Source organism: Pinus tabuliformis, chromosome 6 (genome assembly GCF_031772625.1).
Source record: "Pinus tabuliformis cultivar Carrire ecotype Pingquan chromosome 6, CPIR1, whole genome shotgun sequence".
In the NCBI taxonomy this organism is placed as follows: domain Eukaryota; kingdom Viridiplantae; phylum Streptophyta; class Pinopsida; order Pinales; family Pinaceae; genus Pinus; species Pinus tabuliformis.
In genome coordinates this window covers 1356113310-1356140165 of record NC_142292.1, presented here as the reverse complement: position 1 = coordinate 1356140165, position 26856 = coordinate 1356113310, and the positions used below count along the sequence as shown (strand labels likewise).

At 38.5% G+C, this 26856-nt stretch overlaps 1 pseudogene; it reads left to right on the top strand.

Moving 5' to 3' along the window:
- Positions 1 to 4455: 4455 nt before the first annotated feature.
- The window catches only part of LOC149263664 (preprotein translocase subunit SCY2, chloroplastic-like), a 101896-nt pseudogene continuing 79495 nt past the window's right edge, over positions 4456 to 26856 (top strand).

Genomic DNA, 26856 nt, shown 5'->3' with positions numbered 1-26856 from the left:
ATAGCCCAAGAAGTAAGGCTAGATTTGAATGAAGCACAGATTAACAGATTACAACAAATAAATTAATTGGATGAAATCTGGCTATCAGCTCTTCAGCATACTTCACTTATTCAACAATAAAGAGAAAAATGGCATGACACCCTCATCAAGAAAAAGATATTCCATGAAGGTGACTGGGCACTTCTGTACGATTCCAGGTTCCAGGATTTCCTGGGCAAACTCCAGACTAGATGGTTAGGTCCCTACGAGATAAAAGAGGTGCACGATAATGGAACCCTTACATTAGCCACCATTGATGGGTTTGGCTACTCTTTTAAATCAAATGGGCATCAGGTACGCCTCTACCACAAACCGCTTACAAGGGAATCATTTTGCCAACAGATACGTGAAGATTCTATGATACAAATTCTCGCTAAAGAAGGCAACTCTTCGACAACACCAGTCCAGTAAAGAATTTATTTTTGAAACCTGTACATACAATTGTTTTTCTGTTTTCTTTCTATTCGATTGTATTTGCTTAGAATAGTAGAGATGATTGTTTGTCGGTTTTTTTCCTGTTTTTCTTTGTTGTTCCCTACAGGGAATAGCTACTATTCCCTATAGGGAACAACACTTTTCGTGTGCATTTTTCTTTGTTGTTCCCTATAGGGAACAACACTTTTCGTGTGCATTTTTCTTTGTTTTTCCCTATAGGGAACAATTGTTGTGCCCTATAGGGAACATCACTTTTCATGTATATTTTTCTTTGCTGTTCCCTACAGGGGATAGTTGATGTTCCCTATAGGGAACAACACTTTTTGCATGCATTTTTTTTCTTTGTTGTTCGCTATAGGGAACAGCGGCTGTTCCCTATAGGGAACAACACTTTTCGTGTAAATTTTTCCTTACTGTTCCCTACAGGGAACATCTGTTGTTCCCTATAGCGAACAACACTTTTCGTGTGCATTTTCCTTTACTGTTCCCTACAGGGAACAGCTGCTGTTCCCTACAGGGAACAACTACTGTTCCTTACAGAGAACACCACTTTTCGTGTGTATTTTTCTTTGTTCCCTACAGGGGACAGCTGCTGTTCCCTATAGGGAACAACACTTTTTGCGTGTCTTTTTTTCTTTGCTGTTCCCTATAGGGAACAACACTTTTCGTGTGCATTTTTCTTTGTTGTTCCCTATAGGGAACAACACTTTTCGTGTGTATTTTTCTTTGTTGTTCCCTACAGGGAATAGCTGCTGTTCCCTATAGGGAACAAAACTTTTTGCATGTATTTTTCTTTGCTGTTCCCTACAGGGAACGACTGTTGTTCCCTACAGGGAACAGCTATTGTTCCCTATAGGGAAGAACACTTTTCATGTGTATTTTTATTTGCTATTCCCTACAGGGAACAACACTTTTTGCGTGTGTTTTCTTTTGTTGTTCCCTCCAGGGAACAACACCTTGTGAGTATTTTTTATAACACCCTTTCTCCCCCTTGCATGATAATTCCTAGTCCATCTCAGTTCACTCTTTATGATCCTATTTATGGCATAAAAGTACAATACATATCTAAGGACAACAAGCATGGAGTCTACTGAAGCAGGAAAATATCTTGAATATTATCATCTTTAACAAGATTGCTTTGTGATGATCGAAAAAGAAATGACACAATTATCTATATCACTTCACTGTCCCCATTTCCGCTATAAATGAAACTAATTGATTATCTTTACCATGTTGGTTCTCCCCCGTCTCTTATAATTCTATCTGTTTATTATCAATAAGATTATGGGTATGCTTTTTTTTTTTCTATTGATATATTCAAACTTCTTCTGCCATCCCTACTCTTAAGGAGTACTGAGCCACCCTCTATATATAAAATGGGGAGTGTTTAAGCAATATACATACATACATACATACATACATACATACATACATACATACATACATACATACATACATACATACATACATACATACATATATATATATATATATATATTCACTAACAATTTTATTATTTTTTTCCACAAATGGAGGATAGGGGGTCTCATCACGAGCCAACCTACCATGATCATAAGGAAGGAGCAAAATGACATTCCCACTATGGCCACCACACTAGGGATATGATCCAATGGATGCATTCAGAAACAAAGTCCTTGGAACAGAAGGTCTCATCACGAGCCAACCTGACCACTTTCGCTACTTCCCAGTGAATGGCAATGTGTTCATCTGGTTACCATGCCAACACATTGGTCTCTACTATGGACATCATTATGCACTTCCCTAATTATACATAGAGGACCATGGCTCCCAAGGGTTAGAAAGAAACTCTGTCGAGGCTATGGATGCCTGCAGGCAACAGAAGCTTTGCTTATGGTATTGAAGTTTTATTTTCTACATCAATAATTATTACAATGCCCTCTTCTTATGTTTCTATCTTTTATATGGAGAGATTATTTCCCTAACTTACCTTGAACCTTTACGCATGAGTTAATCTTTTAAAATCAATCACAACATTTTCAAGTGGAATAACGGTTGTAAAGTATCATCCCCTGTGTATGCTGTCCTTTTTCTTTATTGTATCACCTCACGGCATCTTATCACATATTAATAATTCTTGTTACACGCCTTGCTTTCATTACTCCAATATCCTTTTATGATCCTTTCATTAATGTACGTACCCTGTCACTTTCATTACCCAATCCATCACCCCTATACTTCGCTGCTAGCGCATCATCTTTTCATCCATTCAGTCGTAGCGACCTATCATTTCGAGAGGGGGTGAGAACCTCCAGTATACTCATGCATGCGCTATCATCTTTTCTTTTGATTTTGTAGAATAACACGACATCCCATAATCACAGAGCGTGTGGCATTATAACAGTCCTCGATAACGATATTTATGTTTATAAAACATCACCTGATAGAGCCATTACAATTGTTTGCTATTATATCTCTCGGCTCTTCTCATTTTTGTTCTTTCTCCACTGCACTAATCGTTTGCACAAGTCAAGCATCATGAGAGGAAGAATAGTGCACCGAGAACCTTTAACACTGGTTATCTCCGATGAAGCCAAGGAAATTCTAGCTCACGCAGGATGGACAACATATTTTACAAGATTTCAACCCCCTAATGAGGAAATCGCCATCGAATTTTTACAGCATCTATAGAATGGAAAATCCTTGGTAAGAGGCAGACAAATCACTGTAACAGATGCTGTGATAGCAGAAGTGTCTGGGTTGCCGACAGAAGGACCAGTATGGGCTGACAAGCGATTAAGGCTACATGATGCTATGGAGGTTTTTAGGGACGAAGGACAAGAGCTAATCAAGAAGGGTAAAGGAATTCGGCCATCTTCTCTCGGAGAGCCATGGGGAGAATTGGCACAAATTGTCCAAAACTATATTACATGCGATGGGTGTAGAGACGTGGTAAGGCCATGACAACTCAAACTTTTAGTAGTTTTAAAACAAAAATGCTCTGTTAATTTGCCTGCACTGTTGAATTCATTATTTCATGACACTGCCAAGAGGCTGAGATGGTCTCAACATCCAGAAACAGTAGTTAGCCACCATTGTCTGATCAGGTTAATAGTTAGTCACAACCTTTCCCAACAACAATCAACCTGGGATGATCTCATATTGGCCCTCGAAAGAGGTGAAAACCTGCCAACACCTAACCCTGTTCCAAAAAGAAAAAGGACTGCCCTTTCAGGAAGCATACCTCACAAATGCAGACGATCTACAAGGTTGAATTCAAACCAGGGAATGTCTAAAAATCCTCAAGGCAGTGCTAGTCAACCCATAGAATTATCCAGCCCGGTAAATGTAAAAGACTTGCAACTAGAGTCAGGAGGACAAGATAACCCTAAACCAGAACCTGATGAAGGAGCAGGGCATTCTGACGATGAATGAAGAAACGAAGTAGGACCTCCTCCAACAACAAATATGAGGTCTCAAGATGATATCTTGCACGATTCTGAGACAGGGATGGCCCAGGTCCTGGCTAACATGAACGTCTGCATGCAGCCCAAAGAACTGCTTAATCCTAACCTAGGAGAAACCCAATCTCTAGGGAATTCTGGCTATACCAGAATTCTGTCTTCCTCAAAAGATACAAACCACGAAGCGGAAACAGATACAGAGGCTATTCAGGAATTAGAGAACCAATCTGGTGACACGCTCCCAGTGGAAAACAGTCATGAAGGTCTAGACACAGAAAACATAGGCCAAGAAGAGGAAGCAGAGATAGAGGTTATTCGGGAGTCTGATAATCAATTTGGAGACACGGTCTTATTGGAACAAAGCCAGGGTGAACAACCAGGCTCTTTAGAGACAGAAGCTATTAACGAGACTATTAGCAGACCAGTTACTCCTTAGAAAAGGTACAGAGCCAGAACGAAATTGAAGAAGCTAAGAAAAGAACACCAGAAGCTTCGTAAGATAGTCAAGAGGCTCTGAAGAAAAATAAAAGAAATCACAATGGGAAAGGTTTCAAACAATACCCCTAAGGTAGTAAATGTGGTCGTGCAAATGGAATTATATGAAGGTAGGGCTGCAGGAACTCAAACTGAGCTCATACCTACTTAAACGATCGTCACTCAAGAAGGACCGCATGTAGATTTAGTAGACGTAGTTACTCAGATGAAGGTTTGGACCTCCTGCAATAAAGAAGTATAGACAGAAGATATCCCCTCTTATAGCATAGTCACTCAGACAGACATACAAGCCAAAGACATTTTGACACACCATGACCCCATTCTACTAAATCTTCAGGAGGAATTGGCACAAGCCCCACTCGCGTTAGAACGATTTGAACAAGAAACCGTTTCCCAACAGAAATATCAAGAGATGCAGAGACAGTTTCTGGAAATGACTATAACAGAGAGCGAGACTTTTGACAGGTATAGAAAGGCGGAAGAAAAAATGGAGAATATCAAGTTCAAGCTAGACAAAGTCATAAGTCAGATAAATACCATCTACTCACTGTATTTGGATGTCTTGGCATGCAGGTCTCCCGCCACCAATTATGCCTTGTTTTTATTAGAACGATACCTGTCATTGAAAATCAAAGCCGTAAGAGCTAGTAAACCAATTGAATTAGGAACAATTGAAGATTTTATAAATTGCTACAAGCAACATGGTGTAAAGGTCCAAAGGCTTCTTTGTGAGTTTTATCTGCACAATTTTATATTAGAGAATGAGGTGGAAAAGAACCCTAACCCTTTTGTAGGAGATGTTCAATTCCAGGCTTTTATTTCATTTGCAGTTAACCAACTAAAATGGTCTAAAGTTTATAATGCATTTCAAAGACAGGAACATGGATTGGATCTTTGGGTGAGAAGTGAACCTAAACACCCCTTACAAATGTTTGCCAACCATAAGAGTCTGATGAAACGAGAAGGGGTGATTAAAATTTTAGGGCCCATACATAAGGAGATTGTGCAGAAAGGAATATCATATTTCCTCTCCATTCAAGAAAGATCTCTGACTGCATCTAAGCTCAGATGGATGATCTCCACTAATAGTGTAAAACATAGGGAACCATTTAATTATAGAAATTTTAAAGTTGCCGCAGCCCATATGGTCACCTATAATAATCTTATTTTGAGAGAAGGACCTTATTGGTTAGGATGCTAGTTTCGGAGCCCCATTATTTGGTATCCCCCTGAAGGGTATCAGGCTGACTACAAATTGCCTGAAGGAAAGGAAGGGCCCGCCTTTGTGCTCCTGGCTCAACATCATGGTTTTAGACCAATTTTTGATGCTTTCTCTCTAGCCTACTCTTTAACTGCACTGCATAAGAACTATTTACTTTTCATGAGGACATGAAATAGGGTAAGCAAGGGAGTATGTTGAGTTACGAAATGGGTATGTATTTACTCTTAATTCCATCATATTTTTCCTCTTTTTTTATCTCTTTCATATCTTGATACGCTAACATATTGATGGATTATGATAAGAAATGGTTGAACTACTCTCAATTAAGATTTAGCCACCGTAACTAACTTTTATTCCTTTTTATGCAGAGAAATGACGAAAGGAACAGTTGATGTTCCCTAGAGACGGAACAACATAAACCAACAAAGGAAGAATGGGGCAGGTTGGTTGCGGTCAGGTCGGAGGACAAATAAGGAGGATCAACACTAAATATGAAGGGTGTTAGAAGATAGCATTCAGTTGATCTCCCGATCCTGAGGGATCACATTTATCTTTTACCTCTTTCCGACTATAAAAGAAAAAGATTGTAGGAGGAAAGGGGATCGATTTCTGTTCATTTCAAATTGTAATTTTAATTTACAGACTCGTGTTGTTGGAGGAACACGACTATATTGTAATGAGACTTGAGTTCAATGGTTAATATATATTTTATGTTGTTGTTCATTCGTATTCTCTGAAGTAGCTTAGCAGTTGTCGCTGGTGGCTAGGGCCCGGCCTCTAGTGGATCAAACTGCTATCCTTTGTGTTATATATTTCTAATTCACGCAAGTTTGATTGGTTTGATATTTTTCCCATTTTCTATGAGTTTATCTTATTTTCTATTTACCGATTTCCTATATTGAAGTTAGTACATTTTCTTTACATGTTTCGCAGCATTGTCATTTGATTCTATTTATGCTTATTGTAGATTAAATTAATTAGCCATTAAGACAATGAACCTTATTGATATAATCAACTGAAAGAATTTGGTTACGGCTATTGAAATCTCGGTTGACATCATTTCCATTTGGATTGCTTAATTGAGATTGAGTGTGATTTAGATTGAATCAACTAGAAGAGATTGGTTAATGCTACTACACTCTCGGTTGATGCTCTTGTCAATTAAATTGCTTGTTTGAGATTTGACTACGATTTCAGTTGAGTATGAAGTCTTGATGCTTAGATGTAATATTTCCTTTAACAGTTGCAATTTGAGTTTTAGAAATGCATCCGTTCACTCTTGTATCAAATGTTTATACTTCATTTTAAGAAAAATTACTCCCTGGATTCATAGCATGCACATATTGTGTACACTCTTGGAATAAAAGGACTTGCCCGCGTTGATGATTAATGTGAGGTAATTAGGAGTTTTAAAAGACCCTCTTAGCACCCAATAAAATGAAATAGTCTATAACCTTTGCAACACTAAGAGGGTTGAAGATGAAAAACACTTTCTCTTAGATTTTCCAACTTATACAGGTGAGCGCATGGAGTTGGGTTACACTTTTTGGCAAAGAGATGGCATGTTTTGGCAAAAAAAGGATGCTCGATTGAGAAATTTTAAGCGCTTGATTGAGTTTCTTAGGCGCTTAAACATAAATCGATCGAGCTCCTTTCTAACATGAGCTAGAAGCTCAATTGAGAGTTAGGGCTTAATCAAGCTATATGGCTCAATCGACCCCTCTCTTTTATTAAAAAACTCATGTCGCAGTCAACGCAAGCCATTTTGTGTAGACCATGAGGAAAAAAGAGTTCTTCTTTTATTAAAAAACTCATGTCGCAGTCAATGCAAGCCATTTTGTGTAGACCACGAGGAAAAAAGAGTTCGACGAAAGATTTCTAAGCTCGACTAAGATAGATAAACTCAATCCAGCTGCCCATCAAATCTGCCAATGACCCAAAGGCTCAAGCCAAGGTAGGTTTCTTGTCTTTTTTGTCTCTTTTATTTATTTATTCTTGCAAAATAAAATAAATTGATTTGGAAAAAAAACTACCATACGAAAACCACCATGAAAACCATAAAAAAAACACCAAGAAAACCCTTGAAAACTACAAAAAAAAACCTAAAAAACCACCAAGAAAACCCTTGAAGACTAAAAACAACCTAGAAAACTACAAACCGTTGAATACCACCAAAAACAACTATAATTTAGGTTTTAATTTTTGTATATTTCATTGTATAAGTTATCTGTAATGGTAGCATGTTTATTATGAATATCTTCTATGGTAAAAACTTTAATTTTTAATTATTTTAAGTTTTAAAGTTTTTCTTAGGAATTTCATGAAATAATTTTTCAAAGAAAAACAATTTTTTGTTATTTAAAAAGCATTTAAATTTTAAACAAATTTGACCAAATATGCCCAAAAAAATTCCAAAATAGAAAGCAACTAAACTATAACCATTAAATAAATAAATTATGAGCTTTAGATTGACATGATAAATTTGGTTGGCCATGGTCAATCTCTATTAAATCAAATAAGAAATTTTATTTTATTTTTATTTTAAATTTAAATTAATCTATATTTTAAATATTTTCTAATTATATATATATTTTTCTAATAATAATAATAATAATAATAATTTTTAAATAAAATATTAACAACAAAACGAGAAATTTTTGTTATTTAATTAAATTAGAGAGAGAGAGAGAGAGAGAGAGAGAGAGAGAGAGAGAGCATGTAACATAACTATAGCTACAACACACACACACACACACACATATCATAGTTTTAAGCTTTAATTTTCTTTAAAATTTCCACTACTGGTATTTGTAAATTTATTTTAATTTAATGATATGACAACTATATATCTCTTAGTTCCCACCCTTATTAAATTTATTAGTTGAGTAATGATTTTGTAACTTCCAATATTTTTGTTTAACTGTATAACACACACACACACACACACACACACACACAATCGAGCTTCAACAATGCATCATTGACACATACATTAAATCCATGATGAAAAGTTCATTTAAAGTGAATATAAGTATTTTGACTCTTTTCTAATTTGTACCATATTGTTTCATTATGTAGTGTGTTATACCAGAAACATTGTCTTCATGTGCTTGCACTTAGTACATGTCATGTGTCAAAGTCAAACATTATAAGAACTTGCCTTACGGAGTATTTGGTTGGCATGAAATTTTAAATTAGTTTTGCAAATAGGTTTATTTCAATTTTTTACATATATTTACATATTTATACTCTATGAATAAAATGAATTATTTAAAAATAGGAAAAAGTGTAAGTTATATTTTATCACTTCTTTCGATTGTGTTTACATGGAACTCAATACTTTGGTTGATAATTTATCAAAAATAAGGTCTAAAGTTTAGGCCTTTCACCTAGATTATTCTACTTTCACGTTTATAAATGGTTTTATTATCAACTTTTTTTTCTTGGATTAGTTTATATGTAATTTGCAGAGCCATCTCCCATACACCCCCCAATCACGTCTCGTAAGAGTGTTGGGGGATTTGCTATACATGGTTGGGTTTGTGATAGATCACATAGCCCAACTAGAGTGTGTGTTCCACTCATAAATCCTCCCTCCGACACTAGTTAGAGTGTCAGAGGAAATGTTTCTGTCTCTGTTGATGATATTTCTATCGATAGTGGATCTTCTTCACCTATTGCAGGTAGATCACTTGCATTTTGAATCCTCTTTAAACTTTGTGTTTATGTCTTTAAATTGTCTTTAATTTTTAAATTGTCTTCAATGGATGTGTTTAAATTTAATTTATATGTTATTATGCTTATATTTTGTTCTGTATGTTAAATTATGTTTATTATTTGAAGGCCCTCAGTAGGGAGAAGATGAGGATCACAGTGCAACGTTGATCCCCATATGGAACAATGTTATATCTAGTATCACAGTTGAGGATGTTAGATCCCAACAGACATGGATCACATGAGAGATGGATAAAATCTCTGCTTGTTCGCATACTGGGCATAGTTTGTCTTTGCTGCTAGATAGCATCAATAGGCTGATCAAGACATACCAGAGGGCGGGCCCACAAATCCACCTCCTATATTCCATACATAGGATTAAGAGGTTAGAGGTTAAAGGCCCACATACTTGGAAGGTGGTGAAATACACCACTAAGAATATTGATGTTCGTGGGGAGTTGTTTGACATCACTCCAGATTATCATGCTAGACATGTTGGTAGGATTTTGTTAAAATATTTTAAGAATGTTGATGCAACCCTTTTTGTCTATGATTAATTCATTGGAGCTTGGGGCCAGTTCCCCCATGCTGACCAGGTCCCCTTTTACTTTGCAAAGCATATATATGAGGAGTTTGTGCTACAAATGAGGCTAGATTACACCAACACCACATCTAAGTTTTATGGAACCGAGTTGGGATGTAGTTATGATTATGTTGAGGCTTGTAGGTATTGAGAAATCAATGCTTATAGGAATTAGGGTTTTATTCCTCTTTATTGATAATTACTTGTGAGTTATGTTGGTTTTTTTTACTTCTTTATTAGTTTTTCTTTCATCAAGCAATTACCAAATTAAATGTATATGGAGACCACAAGAACAAGAGACACAAGATGTAGGCACACAACCAGGGAAAAACCCCTTCAAGGGGAAAACCCATTCCAACTCTTCCACTAGTAGATTCAAATCGGGATGAGACAATCCAAGACCCTTTAGACCTAGACAAAGACCTCCTCCAATCAACAAGTCAACCTTTCCTCCTTGTAGATAACCTTTGCTAAAGTCTCCAAGTGTCAACTTCTAAGTAGTAGCTACAATCCAAAATTTCAACCCCCATCTATAGAATTTCAGACCTGCAGTAGATTCAGAATTTAGACCCTAGCAATTGCCAAAAAAATTCACAAGTGTGAGAGATAAATAGTTGAAGAACTTGGTTTAGATCTTCCCAGTTTTTTTTTGTCCTTCTCTAGCAACTTCACTCTCTTTTCTGCTTCTCTTTCTTGTAGCCCTTCTGCTGGATCGAATTGCCCTAATATAGGCCGGCTTCATGGGGACAGGGATGACTTAGTGTGGAGGTGACAAATAACCTTTTTGACTAAAAAATAATTCTTTTTACATGACACAAAATCCCAAGGAGGGTCTAATAAAAATGATAATGACTCTAATGAACCAATACAAATCTTAGAAGTATTTAATGGAGGCTTTGACCTAGAAAACATTGACCCAGGCATGAAAACCATGCTTTAATAAGTCATTTTTCTTTAATAATAAAAAATTATTTTTACAAGTACAATTATGAAGACCGAAATTAGTTACATTCTTCAACACTCCCTCTTAACTAGGGAGGTCTTCATAATTACATACATATAAAGGTACATGGAAGATCTCAAAGTGATATGAAATACGAAGAGTTCTAGCTCACGCAATGCTACAAATTAGATATCTGACCATGGTAGTATAATTGGGTGGGACTAAAGTGAACTCAAGATTTAGTCACTCTAGGAACCATAAGGATTCTAAGCTTTATCACCAACCCAGGGATCTAGGTGTGTATCCAAGGTTGAAGCTCCATGACCAATGCCACCATCCCTACTTTTGGATCTAAACTTCAACACATAGGCCGACTAGATGTCCTCCCAAGCATCTTTCCATAAGATGCTTCATCTCTATCTATTAATTAAATATGTAACATTAACCAATCCAAGCATGTTTCTAAAATATTCAAACTTTGTATTCGGAAGAGATTTTGTCAGCACATCATCTACCTATTCATACTTTGGAATATACAGTAGCTTTACGACCCCATATTGTACCAAAATCCTAATGTAGTGGTACTTGTTGATATGATTTTTCCTTGAATGAAATGCAAGGTCTTTAGACATCTTGATGCTACTTTATTATCACAACTTATCTCTGTAGGATCCAGAGGCTTTCCAAACAAATCTGACAAGTGTTTTCTTAACCAAACAACTTATTTTCCTACTTCACATGCAACAACATATTCCGCTTCAACACTACTAAATGCAACATGATATTTTTTCCTACTCATCCATGAAATCATTGCAGATCCCAAATTGAAACAACCACTATTAGTGCTCCTTTCATCAATTTCACTGCCACCCCAATCGGAATCGGTAAAACCTATTAACTTGACATCCTTTCCATCATACTTTAGGAAGTGATGTATTGTTCCATGTAGGTATCTCAAGATATGCTTGGTAGATATCCAATGGTCATGACAAGGCTCTAACTGAAATTGATTAAGAAAATTTACAAAAAAACATATATCGGGTCTCATATTTACTAAGTACATCAGAGAGCCCACCAACTTAGGGTAGCTAGTAGGATCAACGAGACTAGAGTTGGAGCTTCTCAATTTCTTGAGATTTGTGATCATGGGAGTAGTCATAGGCTTGGAGTCCATCATACCAAACTTTTGTAGCATATTGATTATTACATTAACCAAGATATATCTCACCGAGTTTCTACCAAACTTCCAAGCCCAAGTAATAATGCATGAGTCCCAAATCTTTGATTTCAAATTTTGTTTCCTGCATTTTCTTGCATTCTAGAATTTTACATTCCACACCTGTAATAAACAAATCATCCACATATAGTAGTATAATTATGGGTTCATCCTTCACTATCTTGATGTAGAGGTTAACATCGACATAAATTTTGATGAACCCAATCCTTAAGAGATATGCATCCATTCTTTCATACCAAGCCCTAACCCAATCCTTAAGAGATATGCATCCATTCTTGCATACCAAGCCCTAAGAGCTTGCTTCAAGCCATATAGAGTTTTATTGAGTCTGTAAACACACGTGTCCCTTCAATTTATTTCAAATCCTTCCAATTGTTCAATGTATACTTCTTCATCAATGGTTCCATTTATAAATTTTGTTTTGGCATCCGTTTGATGGATATTCCACCCCATAGTAGTAGCTAGAAAAAACAAATATTTTATAGTAGTATACTTCACAATAGGAGCAAAGGGTTCTTCATAGTCTATCCATTTTTTTGTGAGAAACATCTTGCGACAAATATAGCTTTGTAATTTTCTATGCTTCCATCAATGACATGTTTGGTTTTGTAAATCCATTTGGAGGTGTCAACCGATTCGTCACTTGGTCTAGGAACGATTTCCTGAACCCCAATCTTCATGATGGATTGATATTCTTCTTGCGTCGCCTTCTTCCATTCTTCTTGATGAGCGAATTCTTAAAACGTAGTTGGTTTTGCTTCTATTAATTTCATCATGTATTCTGCATATCTTGAGTATCTTTTTGGTCTTTTTCTTTCTCTAAAAGATCCTTTAGTTTCTCCATGTCCTTCGACATATTCAAGTGCTTCTTTTAACCAATTTGGCCTCTTCTTTGTTTTGGGAATGATTATAGGTTGAATAGGCTCACTTGGTCCTCCTTATTCTTCTTCTTAGTTTGTAGCTGCCTTGTCATGATGCTCTTCTTCTTCAAATATTAGTACATATTCATTGGATTTGATTGGTATATCCTTGGACCTTTTGTAGGCATGGTTTTCATGAAATATAACATCCTGCTAACTTCAATTTGTCTTTCATCTTTGATGTAGATTCTATAATCCTTTGACAAAAGGCTATAGCCAACAAAGATACCTTTTATACTTGTAGAATCAAACTTCTTTCACTTGTCTTTTGGAACATGGATGTATGCAAGATCCCCAAACATTCAAAGATGGTCTACACTTGCCTTCTTCTCTATGAATTTTTCTTCTGGTGTCATACTATTAAGGATTCTATGAGGAATTCTATTTTATATACATATACTGTTGTTATTGTTGCTTCTCCTGAGAGAAATTTTGGTATATCATGCTCAAATATCATAGTCCTTATGCATTCTTCAAGGGTTCTATTCTTTCTTTTTGCAATTCCATTATGCTTGGGGTCGTAGGAAATAATGATCTCCCTCTTAATATGCATTTCTTTACAATATGGAATCAACTCTTTTGAAGTGTATTCCCCTCCTTTGTTGGATCTCAAAGTCTTTATCTCTCTTTCAGTTAAAGTCTCATCTTCGGATCTAAATTCCTTGAACTTTTCAAATAATTCATCCTTTGTCTTAAGAAGATAGAGCCATTTCTTTCTAGAGTGATCATCAATGAAGGTCACATAATAAATATTACCTCCAAGATATTTTTTAGACATTTTCCCACACACATCAGAATGAATGAGGTCTAATATCTCCTTAGACCCTGTATCACTACATGTAAAATATTTCCTTGTATTCTTTTCCAGAGCACATCCCTTGCATACTCATTCATGATCTTCCTTGATGTTGGGGATTCCATTTACCATTTGAGTAAGAGAGGGTATTGTTATGCTCTTAACCTGCAAAATGATACCTAAATACAGAATATGCAAAGAAAAGATACCCAGAACACAGAATAGCAATGATTTTATTATTCAGAGAGTAATGTTCACTTGCCTCTTCGAAGGGGCAACCTCCAATAGAGCAGAGCTCGATTACAAAATAAGACACGATGCTCCTCGTAGGGAGTCTCTATCCTTTATATATGACTCATACATGCAATACCACAGACCATTACCGTGGGTTTTATTAATACCATCTATCTAATACTACGACCCATTTGCAACTAACTATGGTTCCGTCATTAATTGCGGATTAACCACTTACAATTATTAATATGGGCTTTATTGACTCTTGACTATGACGTGATCCCATTACATAAATAAGGGGGTTAGGGTGGGACCCTAACATGCCCTCCCCCTTAAGACTAGCCTTGTCCTCAAGGCTGAAGCTGCGGAAACTGCTGAAGAATAGTGGCTGGTTCCCAAGTTGCATCTTCCAGAGAGGTGTCTTTCCATTTGACGAGGACTTCCTTAATCATGCGGCCGTGCAGTTGCTTGTCTCGTGTGTCTAGGACCTGTTCAGGTTGAAGCCAGATGGACCCTTCTTCGTCCAATTCAGGTAGACTGGTTTGAATTCTGCAATTGTTCCCAATCACTTTCTTGAGGCATGAGACATGGAAAACTGGATGGATTTTTGCAGTAGGTGGCAAGGCCAACTTGTAAGCCACTTCTGCAATGCGCTGAAGTACTTGATATGGTCCGTAGAATTTGGGAGATAGTTTCTGACACCCCTTTTCTTTGAGTGATGTTTGCTTATATGGTTGTAGCCGTAAAAAGACTTGATCCCCTTCTTGAAATTGGCACTCGGAGCGATGCTGGTCTACTTGTTGCTTCATGCGGTTCTGATCTTGATGAAGATTCTCTCGAAGATGGGCGAGCATGGTTGCACAGTGTTGTAGGAGTTGATCCACTGCTTGTACTTTTGAGCACCCCTTGAGATACGAAGTAGGTGAAGGCGGGAGTTGACCATATACTGCTTCATAGGGAGTCATTTTGGTGGTGGCATGATAGTTGGTGTTATACCACCATTCAGCTAGAGGTAACCACTGTACCCAAAGGTGTTGCTTTTCTGAAGTGAAACACCTAAGGTAGGTTTCTAGACATTTGTTGACGGTTTCGGTTTGACCATCTGTTTGCGGATGATAGGAAGTACTAAGTTTTAGTTGAGTGCCTTGTATCCTGAAGAGTTCCTGGCAAAAAGTACTGGTGAATATCGGGTCGCGGTCGGACACAATAGAAGTGGGCATGCCATGCAATTTGAAGATCTGATCCATGAAGGATTGAGCGACCAAAGTTGGTGTAAACGGGTGGGGTAGGGCGCAAAATGAGCATACTTCGACAGTCGGTCCACAACCACCATGATGACTGACTTGTTCCCTGACTTTGGAAGACCTGTAATGAAATCCATAGAAACCTCCGTCCAAATTGATGCCGAAATGGGCAATGGTTGTAATGTGCCTGGTGTGTTGACGGTTTCCCCTTTGTGGCGTTGACAGGCATCGCATTCTGCTACGAAAGTAAGGATGTCCTTTTTCATGCCTGTCCAAAAAAATGATCTTCTGGTGCGAGCATGTGTCTTCTGAAAGCCCGAATGTCCTGCAATGGGAGATGAGCGAAATTCTGCCAAAATGTGACTTTTGAGGGTGGATGTTGGTGATATTACGACTCGGTCCTTGTAGCGAAGAATATCATCCTGCCACGAGTAGCCCTTGGTGGAATTTGGATCTACCTGCAATTGAGAAATGAGTTGGGAGTGCCCGGGGTGTGAAAACCATTCCCTGCGAGCCTCTTCAATCCATTCTGGAATGGGGAGGGAAATTGCTAGCAGAGTACTTTCCTCCTCAAATTGGTGAGATAATGCATCTGCTACACTATTGTCTTTCCCTTTCTTGTAAATGATCTCATAATCATATCCGAGCATTTTGGCGAGCCATTTATTTTGTTGTGGGGAGGATAGGCGTTGCTCCAAAAAATATTTAAGACTATGATGATCTATGCGGATTTGGAAACGTCACCCCAATAAGTAAGGCCGCCAGGTCTCGACTGCATGTAAGATGGCCATCATTTCCTTCTCGTAGGTAGATTGGCCTAGATTCCTCCCACTTAGTTGTTGGCTTGTGAAGGCCAACGGTCGCCCTTCCTGCATTAAGACCGCCCCAATACCTGTACCCGAAGCATCACATTCAATGACAAAAGATTTGGTGAAGTCAGGTAGTGCTAAGACTGGAGTGGAACACATGGCATTTTTTAGAGCTGTAAAGGCCTGTTGTGCTTCCTCATTCCAGAAGAATGAATTTTTCTTTAGGAGTTGGGTGAGGGGCTTCGCTATGTGACCATAGTTGCGGACAAATTTACGATAATAGCCTGTGAGACCCAAAAATCCTCTCAAGCTCTTCAAGGTCTTAGTTTGAGGCCATTCCTGTATTGCCTGGATCTTTTTGGGGTCCACCTTGACACCATCACACCCCACAATGTGGCCCAAATACTCTACTTCTGCCATGCCAAACGAACACTTGGACATCTTGACAAATAATTTATGCTTGCGGAGCAGTTGCAATAGTAGATCTACATGCTGAAGATGTGCGGCCCAAGTGCAACTATAGATGAGGATGTCATCGAAGAAGACAAGGACAAATTTCCTGAGATATGGTTTGAGAATGTGGTTCATAAGGCTCTGAAAAGTAGAGGGGGCATTACAAAGAGCAAATGGCATGACCAGGAATTCATAATGGCCTTCATGAGTTCTGAAAGCAGTCTTGGGAATGTCGACTTCCTTCATGCGAATTTGGTGGTAGCCTGAGCGAAGATCTAGCTTAGTGAAGAATTGAGCCCCATTGAGTTCATCCAGCAAATCATCAACCACCGGGATGGGAAATTTATCTTTGACTGTCAACTTATTGAGGGCCCTGAGGTCGAGACACATCCGCCACTCCCCATCTTTCTTGAGCACCATGAACATTGGGGATGAATAAGGACTAATGCTGGGACGAATGACACCTGCTTCCAAAAGTTCCTTGATGATTTTTTCTATTTCATTCTTTTGGGTGAACGGATATCTGTATGGGCGAACATTTGAGGGTTGGGCCCCTGGAACCAAGGTGATGCTATGTTCATGTTCCCCTCGCGAGGGTGGAAGCTCATGAGGCTTGTCAAAGATCGGCAGATGGTTATTTAAAATCTGTTGCATCTCAGGATGAATTGGCAGAGGCTTGGTTTCGACTGCCTGGATGGCATTAAATTGAGCTACAACTCCATGATTGCCCTTTTTTAACAATTTTTCCATCCTATGTGAGCTGATGATAGAGGGAGCTCCCGCCTGGAGTCCACGGAGGGTATGTGTGTAGTTGTTCTGCTTAAAACTCATATATAACTCCTGGAAATCCATTGTGATTGGCCCAAGAGTGCAAAGCCATTCAGCGCCGAGGACAATGTCGCAACCCCCCATGTGTATGGCAAACATGTGGGTTTTCAACTGATAATCCCCCATTTGAAGTTTTACATTTTCACAGCGGCCTTCACATTTCATTGTGCCTCCATCCGCAATTTGAACTTGGAAGTTAGAAACTGCTCGTACAAAACAATGCACTGCTTCTGCGACTTTTTGATGGATGAAATTATGTGTACTTCCACTATCAATCAAGACTACTACTGGGCGATGTTTAATAAAACCTCTGATTTTGAGAGTTTGAGGGGAAGAAATCCCTGCCAAAGCATGCAACGAAATAACTGGTTCATCAGAGACATTGTCCTTTTGGTTGTCTTCTTCTAGCGGCTCATGTTCCTCAAGTGGTGGATCTTCCTCTGTTGAGCTGTAGTTAGTGGCATCAATTTGCAAAAAATTGGGCTCCTTGCATTTATGACCTGGGGAGTATTTGTCATCACAGTAGTAACATAGTCCTTGCTTTCTTCTGTTGGCCATTTCCGCAGGGGACACCTTTTGGACCTTAAGTGTTTGAGTTGTGTTGTGAGCCTGTGGGGGGCGACCTTTAGCGGAGAAATTTGGGTGACTGTATTGGGTTGCTAATGCACGTTCCACGTTACGAGCTACCTTGCAAGCCTCCGTCCATGTGGGAGGGTGGTGCAATAGGACTTGAGCTTTGATGGCTTCTTTAAGACCGCTGATAAAACATTCCATGTAGAACACATCTGAGAGACCCCAAGTGTGGAAGGCTAAGGCTTCAAAAGCTGTAATATATTCATCCACTGTACCAGTCTGTCGGAGCTTAGTAAGACGACCCAAAAATGATGATTCCTAGTCAAAGCAGTCTTGAAGAGCTTTGGTGAATTTGGTCCAAGTCCTAAAAGGTCCAGTGCAATGTTGATGCCATTCCCACCATTGCCACCTTTCATTGTCCAAGTACATGCTCCCCAACATAAGCTGAGTCTCATCATCTAAGATGTGATTCAGTTTGAAACACTGCTCCATTTGTGCTATCCATGCCGACGGGTGAGAACCGTCAAATTTATGCATATCCAACTTGGGAGGTCGCTGACTGGGTTGTTGGTGGGTGTGCCAGACGTGAGGAGAGTGGCTAGACTCACCCTCATTGTGTCCATTTCCATTATACTCCTCCTCGTGGGCTTGCTCCTTGCCCTTCGGGATTATTTTCTCAACCATGCTACATAGTCCGCTAAGCTGAATGTGGAGGGTTTGCACTGGTTCCTCAAGTTTGTCCATCCTTTCATTGGCCATCGCTTGAGCTCTAGTTTCTACCATACACCAACCTGATATTTTGAAAATTGGGACCGCCGAAAAAAAATTTCCACTAAGAAGTGAATGGTACCACCGTGCTCAGCTCGTCGTCCTGATTCTGATGGGCTAGATCACCAATAAGCGCCCCGAAAGATCTCAGACTTTTTTTTTTCTCTGAAAACTCCTAACGGAGTTTTACTCCTTCCTTATCAATACTGCAGTCGCCAAATCCTCAAAATGTCAATGCGGCCAAAAGTCCTGCGAAAATTATACCCCGGTATAGGAACCCTTCACAACGACTCCAATCTGGTGGATCTGAGAGATCTGAATGGCGGATCTGATAGCTCTGGGCGGTGGAACAGACTGCTTCTGCGGATTTGATGGATCTAATAGATCGGAATGGATGATCTGCGAACTCGAGACTGCGGGACTGATGTCTGCTGCTGCTACACCCCTTTGCACAAGCGGATCTGGAAGAGATGATGTGTGATCCCCCGATAGAAAAGGGAACTATGGTCTTAAGGAGTGTCAGGTGCTACAGATCGCAATATACATAAGGGTCTGGCAGTAGTACTCGGCCCAATGTTTCATGGCTCTAACTAAGGAGGATCGACTGTACCCTTAGCCGTATAACCCGACTACCCTATCGTACGGGCGAGTAATCTCTCCGAGTGTTGTTCTCGGTGTACTGTAGCCGCAAGATGGCCGACGGTTTATCTATGGTGAGGTTTCAAGGGAGCCTAGGGGGCTTCCGATATACCTAGAGGGTACGTGGAAGACAATCCGTGCGCGGTTCTGTCTAATGCGCTACTACTCGAAGGGGTACCCACAGGGGTTACAAGGGAGTCCAACAGACGTGACCACCTCTTGTATTTCCTGCGTGCATGCCTCCCCAAATCCGCAGGTTTATGCGCTCAACGACAGATCCCATGGTTTAAAGACGCCGGAACACGTCTCTAGCCAAAATTTTTTTTTTGCTAAGAAATGGAGATCCCACCGGCCCTGGAAAGTGCTCTGATACCACTTGTTATGCTCTTAACCTGCAAAATGATACCCAAATACAGAATATGCGAAGAAAAGATACCCAGAACACAGAATAGCAATGATTTTATTATTCAGAGAGTAATGTTCACTTGCCTCTTCGAGGGGGCAACCTCCAATAGAGCAGAGCTCGATTACAAAATAAGACATGATGCTCCTCACAGGGAGTCTCTATCCTTTATATATGACTCATACATGCAATACCATGGACCAATACCGTGGGTTTTATTAATACCATCTATCTAATACTACGGCCCATTTGCAACTAACTGTGGTTCCGTCATTAATTGCGGATTAACCACTTACAATTATTAATATGGGCTTTATTGACTCTTGACTATGACGTGATCCCATTACATAAATAAGGGGGTTAGGGTGGGACCCTAACAGGTATTATCTTGTAATGAATATGCCCATATCTTCTGTAACAACCCCAGGTTAAAAATCCACATAATAATGTTAATAAAGGAAAAACAATAACCAAGGTCATGGGACACATATTCCAAGCTGAATATTGGGTAAAAAATAGTGATGAGGATCACTTGTGATTAATTAATGGCTATGGAAATCGGAAAAGGAAATGACAAAGGATTTGGAAAAGCATGAGGCATTAATTGGCATTTATTTACGAAAATAATGGAAAATAGGAGAAAAGGAAGGTGAAAGGTCACATGTTGCATGTGAGGAGGAAAATGAAGGAAAATAATGGAAAATGAAGAAAATAGAGGTCTCAATGATAAAAAGGCTTCTGAGGATCAGTTCATGGCTTTTTGTCAGTTTTAGCTTGGATCTTTCTCTTCTATTCTCTCTCTCTCTCATACTCTTGGACACTTAGAGTTTTCTTGGAGCACTCTTGGAGGAGTGTGGCATACCTGGGATTTGGAGCAAGGAGGCAAAGGAAAATCATGAAAGTTTAATAGGACATTGATATCAACAACTACAATAGGTTTTGTTTGCAGGTAATGGATTTCATGTATGATGTCCTTGCTAGTTTTGACATGCATGTGGTTTCTTGGTTATGATCTGTCATTGGCATGGAGGATTTCCTGGATTGGTAGTGGTTTTTCCTAGCCTTTCCATTTCCTAGATAACCATGGAATTGTGGGTTTTAACTTTGTTTTCTGGTTGGTGCTCATGTTCCTTTGGCTATGGGTTGAGTTACTAGTTCCTAGAGACTTGGTTGGAACAACACTCTGGAAGCCCTATAACAACTTGGGTTGAGTTACTAGTCCTAGAAGACTTGGTTGGAAAAATGATTTGGAGCCTTTGGTGGGTTGAGTTACTGCTGGAAGCCCTAGTTGGACAAACGCTCTTGATCCCGATAACAAATATGGGTTGAGTTACTAGTCCTAGAATCCTTGGTTGGAACAAACGCTCTGGAGCCTTGGACAACTTGGGTAGAGACTGATCTGGTGATGGTTAGTGATGTATAACCATGAGGTGGAATCAATTGTTGAGGGTTGAGGTGGTTTGGCCTCTGGAATCCCTGGTTTAGTGTTCTTGTTTTATTCTGTGAGATCCCACATTCATACTTGGAATATGGCGTGGGGGTGATTGGCTGAAAGAGAGATTTGGTTCCGCCGAATATATGGTCATGTGATACGTGGATGTCCCTAATTTGGTTGGATTTGCATATATTAATAAGATCTCCTTTTCCTTTGGTATTTCATGGTTAAATGAGATTGTAATTATTATTAGAAAATTATATATTATAGAGAAATGGAACACATAAAATATTATAGAAATATAAACACAGAAAATGCATAAGACAAGAGAGACACAGATATACGTGGTTCAACCAATTTGGTCTATGTCCACGGAGAAACAATCAGTCCTTCCTTTTATATTATCCAACAAAATGAAGAGATACAACCTACAACAATTCTGCTGTAATTCCCTCTTCACTCTCACACAGTCTCCTCTCTCTTTCTCTCTTAGAATACACATCTACATAGCCGCAATACAATTCCCTCATATATAGCGAGGGGTTTCCTTCTAGGGAAACAAACCTAAATTAAACATAACTTCTATCATTAGATTTCCACCTAATGAATGACCCAAATTGATTACGAACTAGGGTCCAATGTAGCGATACCTTTGAATAAAGAAGATAATCAGATTCCACACCCAACAATTATGTGTCTTTAATGGTTGTTTCATCATTGATTTATTTTTGGTAATTTGTTGGTTAAAATCATGTTTTATGACAATATTGATGAATGGCTCTCATCATGTTTTTGTTAGTAGATGAAATATGAATGAATGAATGAACTAATAGTTAACAATGCAACTATTGGGAGGAGACATCAATTCTCCTTGATGATTCTGAGATAAGTATGAGATCCCTATGTTCAGATCTATTATTATGATCTGTAGATTACATGTTTTTGATATGTTTGATGAAATACTTGTCATGGATGGTGAAGTTTAGGTCAAGTCCTTGTTTAAGTTTTTACATTAGTACCCTGATTTCATTATTATTTATCAATTTTGGAATTTTCATGAAGTTATCAGCCAAGGCCTGATTCCTAGCCCTAAAAATGTGTCTCAAAATAGGGGGTCGCTGGCACATAACTACCTAAAAAAGGGCATCGTCGCATGGATTCCTTGCTGTGGGAGAAACTAGAGGGCCTCAATTGCATGGAGTTATTGTCAGGGGAGCGATCGAGGACCTAACTCAGCAAAACATCAAGTTGTCTCATGGGTTGGGCACCTGGAAGGTTTGATTGTCTCATGAAGGTTTTGTAGCTCCTAAGGAAGGTTAGATTGGTCTTGTCTTGTTGGTCAAACTTCCTTAACTATACATGGAAAGTTTAATCATATCATAGTAACTCTTGGTCACATGTTTACCACAGTGGACCAGTTAGTTTGGGTAAATTTGGGAGGAGGTTGTTATAGAGTGGTATTAGAGCAGGTTCCGTTCTCTGTGGGTGATGTATGGTTTTCATTCTCTTTGGGCGATATATGATACCATAGAGTGGTACCAAAGCATGGATCACCCCTTGGACTATATGGGCGGAATGTGTTTTTCATGTATACATGTTGGTTGTGTATGTGTTCGTATGCTTGTGGTCTATGTGCTTGTTGTGTATGCATGGTGGTGGGAATTGTTGTAGTTGTGTGTAATGTAGAAGTTGAAGGTGATTATTATCGGATGTGTTCGTCATGAGTGCATGTCGATTATGCATTTTTTATCCATGTTAGTGTCTATATGTTGTTATGCATTCATTGTCATGGTTATGGTATAGTCATGCATGGTAATTGGATAATGGTTGAAATGACGTTTATATACAGTGATGTTTATGATTATACATGTATTGTGCTAATCTGGTTGGTCTTGTAGATGAGATGTCCTACCCTAAACTATACTAAGCTATGTTGGTTTGTTTATGATTTGGTTTAGTTGACATGGTATACCTTGCAAGAAGAAGAAGATCAAAGATGACTAGAAAAATGGTAGAATACAGTTCACGAGACTCTCCTTATAGATAAGATGAGCAACATGGTGATGGGTACTCTCCTGACATAACAGACATTTGATATGTTTGAAGGAAACAATAAGGAGTTGAAAAGAAGATAATGACATATTCATTTAGTCACAAGAGAGACTTGCCAGGGCATATGAGAAATAAGAAGAGGTTAATGCAGTTATCCTTCATAGCTATTCAGACTTGCAGAGACAAGGACCACTTAGGACCAATCATGGACAAGAGGAAAAGGCTAATGCAACATATGGTAGTAGGTCTCATGGTGGGAACAGGTCAGATAGAGATGACATTGTTAGAGATGGCAGGTTCTTGGACACCTGATAGGCGAAGCAATGGACGAGTTTCATTCTACTTTTGGTTCAAACATGTATCATGGTCATCATCATTATCATCCTTATAGGAGGAGTGATTGGGGATATTTTCCGAATGAGTTCAAGATAGAAATGCCACCTACATTTTATGGAGAAATGAAGAAGTCACAAGATTTCGAAGCATGGTTTCTTAGGATGAATAAGTTCTTTAGATTGCATGATTACTCAGAGAACATGAAGGCCAGGATAACAACTTTCAGTCTTAAAGGTAAATAAAAATTTTGGTGGGAAGATGTAAAGAATGTCAGAGGTATTCGTAAGGATGAGTTAACTTGGTGTGATTTTGAGATACTTTTAAGGAATAAGTATCTATCAGAGAGAAACAATGATGAAAGGGAAAAATAATTCTATGAGTTGAATATGGGGTCCATAACCAATGAGGAGTAGACTAGCAGATTCTTGGAGTTTTTGAGGTATATGCCTTATGTTAAGGAGGAGAAAGCAAAGATTTAGGGATTCATTAATGGGATGTTGGTAGCATTCAAAGATAGGATTGCGTTTGATCAGCCTAGATAATTGGATGAAACCATCAAAGCTAAAACATTGTTATGAACAATTGAAGCATAAATATGAGACTAACAAGGATTGGAAAGGTAATGCGAAGAATAAAGGGAAATGGGATAAGGATCGAGCTATACCTCAGGACATAGGTAACAAAGAGAATGCAACACTGCCTAAGAAGTTCAATGCATTTGACAGAGGGTAGGTATTTTAGTTTTAGGAGTAGAAAAAGGGTGATGGAAGGAAGCCTTTACAATGTTGGACTTGTGGAAAAGATCATCACAAGAGAGATTGTCCATAGAATTAGGGTGGTAGACCGCATATATACAATGCTCAGGAGGCATGGGAAAACAAGTATGTTGGACATAGTATTCCTTGGATTTATGAAATGTTGGATAGTAGGCAGGAAGATCACTAGACATCTATTATCGAGATGGATGGTAAGCTTTGTGATCAATTTGTTTCTAATTTAATTGACCATGGATCTTAATTATGTTAATCCTGATCTAGTGGATAAGTGTGGTTTGAATAAAGAAGTGCATGTAGGATCTTGGTTAGTGCAGTTGGCTACAAGTACTAAGAAAATAGTTCATCCTGGGTAAGAGCTTGTGCATTTGAGTTGAATGGTATGCCTACATCAATGCATTTGAATGTGCTTCCAATGGAATGATACAATATGTTGTTGGGTATGGATTGGTTGTATCTTCATAGGACCAAGGTGGATTTTTATAACAAAGCTATTGAGTGCTTGGATGACAATGGAGAACAAAGGATCTTGTAGGGTATTAAGAAGGCAACATCAGTTAGAATGGTTACATCTATGTAGGAAAAGTGCAGTTGTAGGAAAGGGTGTGTGTTATTTGTAGTTCACATTTCTAATGATAAAGGTAAAGATGTTGATGATGCAGAGGTATTGATTAGGTACCTGATTTTACAGTAGTTTCAAGATGTATTCCCTGCAGATATTTTAAAGTTGTCGCCTCATAGAGAAGTGGGATTTTCTATTGAGTTGGTACTAGGGGAAACACCGGCATTAAAGGCACCATACAGGATGAGCACACTAGAGTTAGTAGAGTTTAAGTTGTAGTTAAAGGAAATGATTGACAAGGGATACATTAGGCTAAGTGTATCTCCTTGGGGTGTACTATTGTTGTTTGTGAATAAGAAGGATGGTATTCTCATGCTATGCATTGATTACAGGAAATTGAACAAGGTAAACATCAAGAACATGTATCCGTTGTCGAGGATTGATGATTTGTTTGACCAGTTGAAGGGAGAAGAAATGTTCTCGAATATTGATTTGAGATCAGGATACCATCAGGTATGCATTGAAGAAGAGGACATCTACAAGACTTCTTTCTGGACTAGGTATGGGAATTATGAGTTTGTTGTGGTTCCTTTTGGTTGAATAATGCTCCAACTACTTTATGTGCTTGATGAATAGTGTGTTGCATCCTTATTTGGACAAGTTTGTCATTGTGTTCATTGATGATATATTGATGTATTCTAAGAATGAGGAAGAACATGTCGAACACTTAGCAACAATACTAAGGTTTCTAAGAGAGCATTAGTTGTATGCCAAGCTTAGAAAATTCATTTTCTTTCATACATAGGTACATTAATTGGACATGTGGTTTCCAAGGCATAGCATTGGATATGGAAAAGATAAAAGCTATTATGGAATGGGAAGCTCCTAGGAATGTGGATGAGGTAAGGTCATTTATGGGGTGAGTAGGTTATTACAGGAGGTTCATCAGGAACTTCTCATAGATTGCTTATCCTATTACATCATTACAAAGGAAAGGTAAGAGGTTTGAATGGATGTAATAATGTGTAGCCAATTTTGATCAGTTGAAGCAGTTGTTGGAAAATGCTCTAGTTCTAAAGATTGCATATCTGGATAAAGAGTTTGTAGTGTGTACAAATGCTTGAAAAATAGGACTTGGTGGAGCCTTGATGTAAGAGGGATAGGTGGTATGTTATGAATAAAAAAAACTGAATGAGCATGAGTAGAGTTATGTTACACATGATCTTCAGTTGGCAATGATCATACATCCATTAAATATGTGGATACACTATCTTCTTGGTAGGTGGTTCATCTTGATGAGTGATGAAAATGGATTGAGATACTTGTTGGAACAACTGAATCTGAATGCCAAGAGAGCTAGAGGTTTGGCCATAATCAGTGAGTTTGACTTTGAGATCAAGTACATTAAGGGAAAGGAGAATAGGGTTACAGATGCTCTTAGCAGACGACTACAGGTAAATCACATTGCAACTATGAGTTCATATGGGATGGATTTACATAATTAGATCTTACATGTAGGTCAAAAGGATGACAAGGATAGGGAGCTTAGACACATGTTACAATAGGATATATTTGATCAAGATGTGGATTATCATCTCACAATAGATGGTTTGGTGAAATTTATGGACATGATCTATGTGTTAGATAACAATGAGCTCAAGAAACATATCTTGAGGGAATTTCATGCTAAGTTGTATTAAGGTCACCCAATATATAGGAAGACATTAAAAACAGTGAAGAAGTTCTACTACTAGTCGAATTTGAAGGAAGTAGTAGAGTTTGTGGCTAGGTGCTTAGACAATCAACACGTAAAGTTAGAGTGTAAGAATCCAGGTGGATTACTACAGCCGATTTCAATTCTAGAGTGGGAATGGGAGGTCATTTCCATGGATTTCATTACAGGTTTGCTGAGGACATCTA